This window comes from Trifolium pratense, linkage group LG7 (genome assembly GCF_020283565.1).
Source record: "Trifolium pratense cultivar HEN17-A07 linkage group LG7, ARS_RC_1.1, whole genome shotgun sequence".
NCBI classification, from domain to species: domain Eukaryota; kingdom Viridiplantae; phylum Streptophyta; class Magnoliopsida; order Fabales; family Fabaceae; genus Trifolium; species Trifolium pratense.
The window spans coordinates 50,357,038-50,366,537 of NC_060065.1; the positions used below are offsets into that span (position 1 = coordinate 50,357,038).

Here is a 9,500-nt window from a genome sequence, read left to right on the forward strand (position 1 = left end):
TGTTGATTCATAGCTCTATTGTATCATATACTATGTGTTCTTCGGGACTCATAGTTTACTTATATTGTATATAATGAATTTTCCAGATTCATAAATTTTTAATGAAATCAGCAACTATATTACAAATAGCCTTCATAATGATTAAAAATAATATACTCTTTGGGCAATCCTACCAGAATGCTCAATATTATTTATTTATGGTACTATAAATAATTTCCAAAATAAACACAACTAATTAAATTGTAAGAATAAAGATCTCTGAAATCAGTTCAATTTCAATTTGTGGTTCGTTGCCAAATCAAATCAATTTGTGAATTCATTGGTTATGGAATCATAAAGTCTAAAAGAAATTCTTAAATGAATCTGCAAATTGGCAATAAAGAAAAATGAAAAACGTGTATTATGATACATCTTTTTAAGTTCTTCGAACTATATTGAAAATATTTATTTATTTTAAGTTCTCCGTATAAAAATTGATCAGGGTTACATCACAATTGAATTCTATTGAAATTCATAATAAAAATTGAGAGTTTCTCTAAGGTCTTCTGAAACTAGACCATTGAATTCGTCTGGAATTCATATAGAATAAAAATTGAGTTTTTTAAGTTCTTCCGGAACTAGACTGTTGAATTTGTCTGGAATTCATAAAGTATAAACATTGAGATTTTCTAAGTTCTTCATGAACTTTCATTTAGTGAATTCTTAGATAATTTATAGAAGATGTAAAAACTGAGTTTTCTAAGTTGAATTCATCTGGAATTCATAACCATTGATATTTTTATGAATAATCAAAGTTTGTTATGCTTCACCATACAAATTAAAATTCTTTGGAAACTAAACAATTGAATTCTTCTGAAATTCATAATACATGATTTATTTGTTTATTTATTTTGAATTCTTCTGTAATTCATAAATTAAACTATTGAATTCTTCTGGAATGCATAAATTAAATTCACTAATTCTTCCGGAATTAAGTTTGTTGAATTCTTCGGGAATTCATAAATTAAATTTACTAGTTCTTCGGGAACTATCTTTATTGAATTCTTCGGGAATTCATATATTAAATTTCAATTTGTTATAATATCATAACCATGACTATGATTGATGATTATATAGGATAATATTAGGGTTAATATAGTGGGGTCCCCCATGTGTAGAGGATTATCCACATATAGAGCTGTAAAAAGGGCCTTAAGGGGCCGGCCCTTTAAGGGGCGGACCCACTTATTCCTGATTATTAATTTTATTTAAATTTTAAACAATTTTTCTAGTGTCGTGAACTTATTCTCTTTTTCTTCAATCAGCACTGTCCACGATCGGCACCCTAAAAAAATTGTGTTTAAAATTTAAATAAAATTAATAATCAGGAATAAGTGAGTCCGCCCCTTAAAGGGTCGGCCCCTTAAGACCCTTTTTACAGCTCTATCCACATATAACACATGAATTGTCCTTTTACTATAAACACGTTCCTATAAGTTAGGAGCGAGAGTCCTTTATTTGTGTTGTGTTTGATCCATTTTGTGATCGTTTGAGCCACGTGTGATTCTTATCCCATTATGTTGGGCCCCGATGTATATTGAACTTTAGTCGGTCCATAAAACAAGGTAACGACTTTTAATAAACAAATATGTTGGCATGAAGTATATGCAACCCTAGAACCTTACTAATTGGAAGGAAATCCTAGCAGAGCATAATACTTTTTTCAAATATAGTAGCATGTAATTTTCACCCCTTGACTTATGGTGGATACTAAACGAAAGGTCATATTTTTGTCATCATTCAATCTTATTAATTTTATTTTTAGATTTTCTCTTGTCTATTATGAAGGGCTAAAAAAAAAAAAAAGAATATAATGAAAGGTCAAGTGATTAATTAAATGAGCTAACGAGACAAACATATTTTACATACATCAAATAAACATTAAATAAGAATTATGATTCTAGGAATTATGAAAGGTCAAGTGATTTATATTTTTTTTTTTTTTTTTTTGTAAAAAAAAGGCTTAACTACACATTTGGTCCCTTATGTATATTTTAGGTTTCAATTTGGTCTTTTACGTTTATTTTAGGTTTCAATTTGGTCCTAAAATAAACGTAAGAGACCAAATTGATACTTTTTAAACGTAAAAGACCAAATTGAATCCTAAAATAAACACAAGAAACCAAATGTGTAGTTAAGCAAAAAAAAAAGACTTTTTTCCACACTATAAAATGATCAACCAATTCCTATTTCTAGATTCATAAAAGAGAAAACATGGCTAAAGTTTATATATTTATTTATGCTATGATTATTGTTTTTTCCATATTTATTTCTATAACAAACTGCAGTAAGTAATTTTTATCAACGCTTCTAAATTTGGTGAACGGTCGTACTTGAGAGTTTAGTTTGATTCTGGTATCTCTCTCAAATATTAAAAACCGTATCATATTTCATATTAATTTAATTATAAGGTTAAATAACTGTTTTGTCCTTGCATTTAACTCAACTCATGCAATTATTCAAAATTTTGAATTTTTTCGTAGTTATGTTTAGTGCGTTATAGAAATCTCTCTTACAAAATTTAAATTTTTTGCAACAATGGGTGAATTAAATATGAAATTTTTAAATTTTATGCGTTTAAAAATTCATATTTAACTCATCTTATGTTCAAAGATTCTAAATTTTTATGGTAAAAATTCTTATAATATTATCAACAATAATACAAAAATTCATTAAAAAATATGAAAGTATACATAAGAGTTGACTTATAGACCATAGTATGATAAAAAATATTTAGAAAACCAAAATTTGCTAAAATTATTTTTTGTAAGACTAATTAAAAAAGAAACTTTAATTATTTATAAAAATTTGTTTAACTCTAATTTATGTTATTATCAGGAGCCTGGCTGTCATCAGGAGCTTTTGTGTTTATTTCATTTAGTCTATGTGATTGATTCATGGTAGCTTAGCTATTTTTATTTTAGCACATATATGAATTTGAGACCTATGATATATGTACACCTTTTGCCTAATTCACTCATGAATATATTTTGCCTTTTCAAAAAAATATAAATATAAATTTTAAATAAATTTTGTAAATCAGTATTCAAACAAAAACCAAATACCTAACAATTTACCTTTAAATTTTCTTTTTATATCTTATTCAAAATTGTTTCATCCCATTTTGATAACGTTCCTTAATTCTAATTTGATGTTACAGGAATATGCAAAAGAACTGAGCAATGCCATGATTTTACCTGTCTCCATCCTAAAATTCCAAATTGCAGCTTCAATATTCAGCATCCAATAAAGTACATCTTGGGATATGGGATTTGTGAATGTGTAAAACCTAGGGGCTTATAAATGTGTGAAGACACTGTAAAATGATTTCTTTCAAAATAATGTTTAAAGAACGTTCTGGAGTTACTCGTTAGTAACATCCTTAAAATTAAATAAGTGGTTTGTACCCAAAAAAAAAAAATGGTTTCTTGCCATATATAGATCCTATAACTAGTATTTTTCATTAATTATGCTATTTTTAACCGTATAATAACGTTATGTGACATTTTAAAATTAAATAAGTATTTAAAAATAAATAAATAAATTACAAATTGTTTTTTAAAAACTAAATTATAAAATATATTTTTTATTATATGTAGTTTATAAAATAATTTTGTTATATAAAAAAGTAAAAAAAATATTTTATGAACTATTTTTTAAAACATTTGTAAACTTTTTTTTTAAATAAAAAATAATTATTAAACCTTTTATTAAAATAAAAAATTTAATACATTTTTATAAAAGCAAATATTATTATTTTTTTTATTTAAAACATATTTTAAATTTTTTTACAAATGTCACATAAGCAATTTTTAGTCAAAAAAGTCGATGGGGGCTAGCAAATGCAAAAGGGGTAAACTTAGGGGGCCAAAATCGAACAATTGAAACTTGGAGGGCTAAAATCAAGCAATTGTGAAACTCAGGGGGTTAAAATCAAGCAATTGAAATATGGGGGGCCAAAATCAAGCAATTGTGAAACTTGGGGGGCCAAAACTGCATTTAAGTCTTTTCTTTATTATACTTTTCTCCAAATTAGAAGTGCGTCAGATATTATCTTCATATTGAGTTGTTATAAGAACCATCCTTTTGTAATAAAAAAACAACAAATTTCTTGTATACGTTGAATTACAGGCCTCGACAAAAATGCTTTCTCAACTTGCTTGATGTAGTGCTAAAATCTTCGCATGATTGGATGATATTGTTGTTTCTTTAACGTATAAATAATATGCTTGACTTTGTTCCAATATTTGTGTTGGCTGAATAGACAAAAATAAAATACCACGACATGTATAACTATAACAAAATATGTTAGTGTCTTTAATTAAATTAAGATATGGTACTTCAAGACCAATTAGTAATCTTCATTTTCTCGAGCTCATAAGAGAAATTTGTTGCCAACTGATGAACTTACGATAATTAGATTACATAATTGATGTCAATGTTTCATATAGAATCATTTTATTATATAAGTTTCATGATTCACAAAATATTCTTCAAATACTTATGACAATATCTTGTAAGTTCTTTAGAAGTCCCGATGATATTTTTATCATCAACATAAGCTTTAAATATAACAAATTCATTGGCAAATATTGTCTTAAAATGAACAAGTTGTCATTTTCATATTTCTAATTTGGAAATATTCAACAAGAATATTATACATCATGTATATATTATTGCTCGAGTATATAAGGAGACTTATTCATGTTTATTAAGTCATCCCTTCAATAAATTGATTTATATGTCTCACAAAAACTAAATCCTTCAGGGATTCTCATATAATCATCATTATCAAGTGAGTCATTCAAGTACATTAAAACATATCTTACATAAAATGAGTATTTCATATGTTACTCAACTTAATTAAGTACAAAGAAGTTTTTGAATTCACTTGAATATGAAGGCTCATATGCCTGATTGAATTTATACCTTCACGGTATAGACTTCAAGTCCAAAAATCATTATATTTTGCAATTGCTTATTTATATTTAGAAATCCTTTCTAGGTCAGAGAATGCATATTTTGAACTTCAGGTTCATATTGCTGTGTGCGAGTATTTGTATGCATTATATTTAAATTTTTCAGAGCTGCTTAATTTTTTTTTCTCTCCCCCTAATGCCAATAACTAATAACAAGATATGAAATATCTTATGGTAAAGACTCAAATTCATCACATTATCTCTGTTTTTTTTGTAGTTTCATCTAATGTTGTCTCCTGGACAATGGAAAACATATAGTTCACATAAAAAAAAATTCTTAGATGAGAGATATTATGTTCCTGACCATGAACAAATTGTAATGGGGAGAATTTTAATGATTCATTGGCTTGATGCACATAAATATTGCTACTAGCAAAATAACATGTCCAAGAAGGACCTTTGTTCTCATAATAGATGAGATTTTCATATTTTCTCATTTTATCTTTATACTTTATACCAATAGTTAGGTAAAATAAGAGAGTTCAAAGTAAGAGAGTCTCTAAATCACACTTGAATTCTCAATATGTTTCCCCTCAAGTGTGATTCTCACTATATCGTCATAAACATTGTTTTGGGATTTCATAGATCTCTTCCGGAGAACCACCAAACAATTTTGTATACACCATCATGCTCTTCTGGGACAATTTAATCATATCCTTTGATAAAAGATCACAACTTAGATGAAATATTTGCTTCAGGAAATATCTCAATAGTACATAAAATTCATCAACCAATTTACAAATTACAATCAATAATGATTGTAGAATGACGCAGGATAGTGTATAACATCATTTGATTGAAAAAAATAAATAAACAAATAAATAATGATCTATGTTCATTTGTGCTATGAATCTTCTGGATTCTTAGTTAAAGTACACATTACACTATGGCTTTTCTCGGCTCATAGTTTAAAACTCATTAAATTTCTATTAGCTTTTGAGGAATATCATGCATTCTTAATATTTACTTGAGTTCCTCTAGATAACAATATTTTAGCTCTTTTGAAGCCTTCAATCATTTTTAAGATATGTGCACACATTTGATTCTTTCATTGCCAAAGCCCAAAGATGAGAATTATGATTTATTGTGCGTTGTTGCACAATCAGTGAGATAAACATTTTCTGTATGAAAATCAATAGTCATAGCTTAACAAATACTATATTTTAAGCATCAAATTTTCTAGTGCATTTCAATGCTTGCACTCTTTCTTTTTGGTACTGTTAATGAATCTTGTTGATTCATAGCTCTATTGTATCATATACTATGTGTTCTTCGGGACTCATAGTTTACTTTTGTATTGTATATAATGAATTTTCCAGATTCATAAATTTTTAATGAATTCAACAACTATATTACAAATAGCCTTCATAATGATTAAAAATAATATACTCTTTGGGCAATCCTACCAGAATGCTCAATATTATTTATTTATGGTACTATAAATAATTTCCAAAATAAACACAACTAATTAAATTGTAAGAATAAAGATCTCTGAAATCAGTTCAATTTCAATTTGTGGTTCGTTGCCAAATCAAATCAATTTGTGAATTCATTGGTTATGGAATCATAAAGTCTAAAAGAAATTCTTAAATGAATCTGCAAATAGGCAATAAAGAAAAATGAAAAACGTGTATTATGATACATCTTTTTAAGTTCTTCGAACTATATTGAAAATATTTATTTATTTATTTATTGAAAATATACATCACAATTGAATTCTATTGAAATTCATAATAAAAATTGAGAGTTTCTCTAAGGTCTTCTGAAACTAGACCATTGAATTCGTCTGGAATTCATATAGAATAAAAATTGAGTTTTTTAAGTTCTTCCGGAACTAGACTATTGAATTTGTCTGGAATTCATAAAGTATAAACATTGAGATTTTCCAAGTTCTTCGGGAACTTTCATTTAGTGAATTCTTACATAATTTATAGAAGATGTAAAGACTGAGTTTTCTAAGTTGAATTCATCTGGAATTCATAAACATTGATATTTTTATGAATAATCAAAGTTTGTTATGCTTCACCATACAAATTAAAGTTCTTTGGAAACTAAACAATTGAATTCTTCTGGAATTCATAATACATGGTTTATTTGTTTATTTATTTTGAATTCTTCTGTAATTCATAAATTAAACTATTGAATTCTTCTGAAATGCATAAATTAAATTCACTAGTTCTTCCGAAATTAAGTTTGTTGAATTCTTCGGAAATTCATAAATTAAATTCACTAGTTCTTCAGGAACTATCTTTATTGAATTCTTCGGAAATTCATATATATATTAAATTTCATTTTTTTTTATCAAAATGCTGCCTTTATAAAAAAATTATAATATCATAACCATGACTATACTCGATATCACAGTAACGATACACATATACATAGGACACAACGATACACATATACATAGGAATTCATAAATTAATCAAAAGCCCAACATTTAAATTAGTAAGGGATATATGTCAAAATCAATTCATAAGAATAGTATAGAAATATAGAAATAACACTTACTTGAATTTTGCTTTACATAATCACATGTTCCAGAAGATTCTCAATGCTACATCAATATGGTAGAGTCTCGTACCAATATCGTGTTATAAAACTAATAACAATATGAGGAAGAATAGAGAAGAGGAGATGAAGGAGAGAAAGAGAAGAGAGAACTGTTGTGTTATTCTATTGACAAGTACATCATATATATATATATATATAGAGAGCATTGATATGGACCAATACTAATAGACATCCACTATAATTATTCATAACAATCGGTGCTTTTATGATTTATTTCACACATATTTTAATTTTCCTGATCTTTAAAGTTCTTTGATCTATGAATTTTTTTTTTGCCAAGGATGTATGCAAAAGTTTATTATTAGAAATATATATAATGTACTTTTAGGGCTCGTTTGGTGCGCAGGATAACATAGTAATAGGATAGGATATAAAACAGGATAAGGATATGATATGATAACAACAGGATAACAGTTATACTCAGTTATCATATCCTATGTTTGGTGCACACAGGATAACAAACATGATAACTATTATATTTTGTTTTTAATACATACTTGCTCATAATAATATGATAAGATATATAACATATTAATTGACAAAATTACTCTTGTAAAACAATTGTTATTTTTTTAAAATTATTTTGTAATACTTTGAATTTTATAAATAAAAAATATAAATAAGTAATAAAATAATTTTATATAATTTAAAATTAAAATCACGAGAAAATAATCAAGTTTAATTTTTTATATGAATCATGATCAAATAAATAACTCAATAATATATACATGTTAGATAAGCCAAATAAATATATGATATATCTCATACGTAAATAATAAAACTACTATTGCAAAAGAATTATATTTAATTTTTTATAAAATTTAAATTAATATCCCTATTTGTCAATTTTTTAATAATCATTTTACTTTAAAATATTGTAATTTTAGTAAAATTTTGATTTTTTAGAATATATAAATTACAAAATTACCCCTGTGAGAAAATCACATATATATATATTTAAAAATTAATTATTTTATTATTTATATTTTATTAATTTTTATTTTATGTATTTTAAAATATATTTTATAAAATAAATCATTAATTTAAAAATTAATTTTTTTCTTCTTATCCTATCCTGTTGGTAACCCAGCTCAAATTCAGGATAAGAATTATAACTAGAGAGACAGGATAGGATAAGCTTCAGGATTAACTTATCATATCCTGCTGTATCACCAAACACTGGATTGCGGCAGGATATAATACAGTTATCCTATCCTGTCTCTTATCCTGTGCACCAAACGGGCCCTTAAGTTTGCGGCAGAGTCAAAAATTTGAATTAGGGAGTGCAAACTACTCTCATAGTTAGGGATGACAAAAATATCTGTATCCGCGGATAAAATCCACCATAGACATGAGGCGGATAACTTAATGGATATCCACGGATAAAATAAATGGATACTTCAACTACAAGTTACTTAATGGATACGAATGCAAATTTAAGGAGGTGTATTTGATTAAGATTTCACAAGACAATTTTAGAAAGAAAAAAAAATTTGAAGATTTTAAAAGACTTTGTGGGATTATATTGATTTTATGAGAATTTAGAAGACTTTTTTGAATGACTTTTTCAATCAAGATTCTTAACACAAGAATTTGTAGGACTTTTTTTGGTATTCAATTATAACACAAACTTTTGAGATTTCAAAGTACTTTATAGATTTTTAAGATTTAAATGAGACTCAATAAATGTGATATAAATTTTTTTCTAAAATAATAATGAATCAATCAATGAAAATGAATCATTCCTTAAAAAAATCAACAATCATCAATATAATAAAATAAAAGGTCTTGTTAACATGTGCCCTTAGAGCACATGTTAAGATATACTCCCTCCGTCCCAAATTATAAGGGAAAAAAGTCCATTTTTTTTTGTCCCAAATTATAAGAGAAAAAATCATTTTCAAGAAT

The 9,500-nt window shown here is 26.3% G+C and overlaps 1 long non-coding RNA gene across 1 annotated transcript; it reads left to right on the forward strand.

Annotated features, from left to right (window-relative positions):
• Nucleotides 1-2,158: 2,158 nt before the first annotated feature.
• On the forward strand, nucleotides 2,159-3,506 carry LOC123900164. The gene is made up of 2 exons (XR_006805818.1): nucleotides 2,159-2,394; nucleotides 3,200-3,506. It is a non-coding gene; the product is annotated as an uncharacterized LOC123900164 (long non-coding RNA).
• The last annotated feature ends 5,994 nt before the right edge of the window (nucleotides 3,507-9,500 follow it).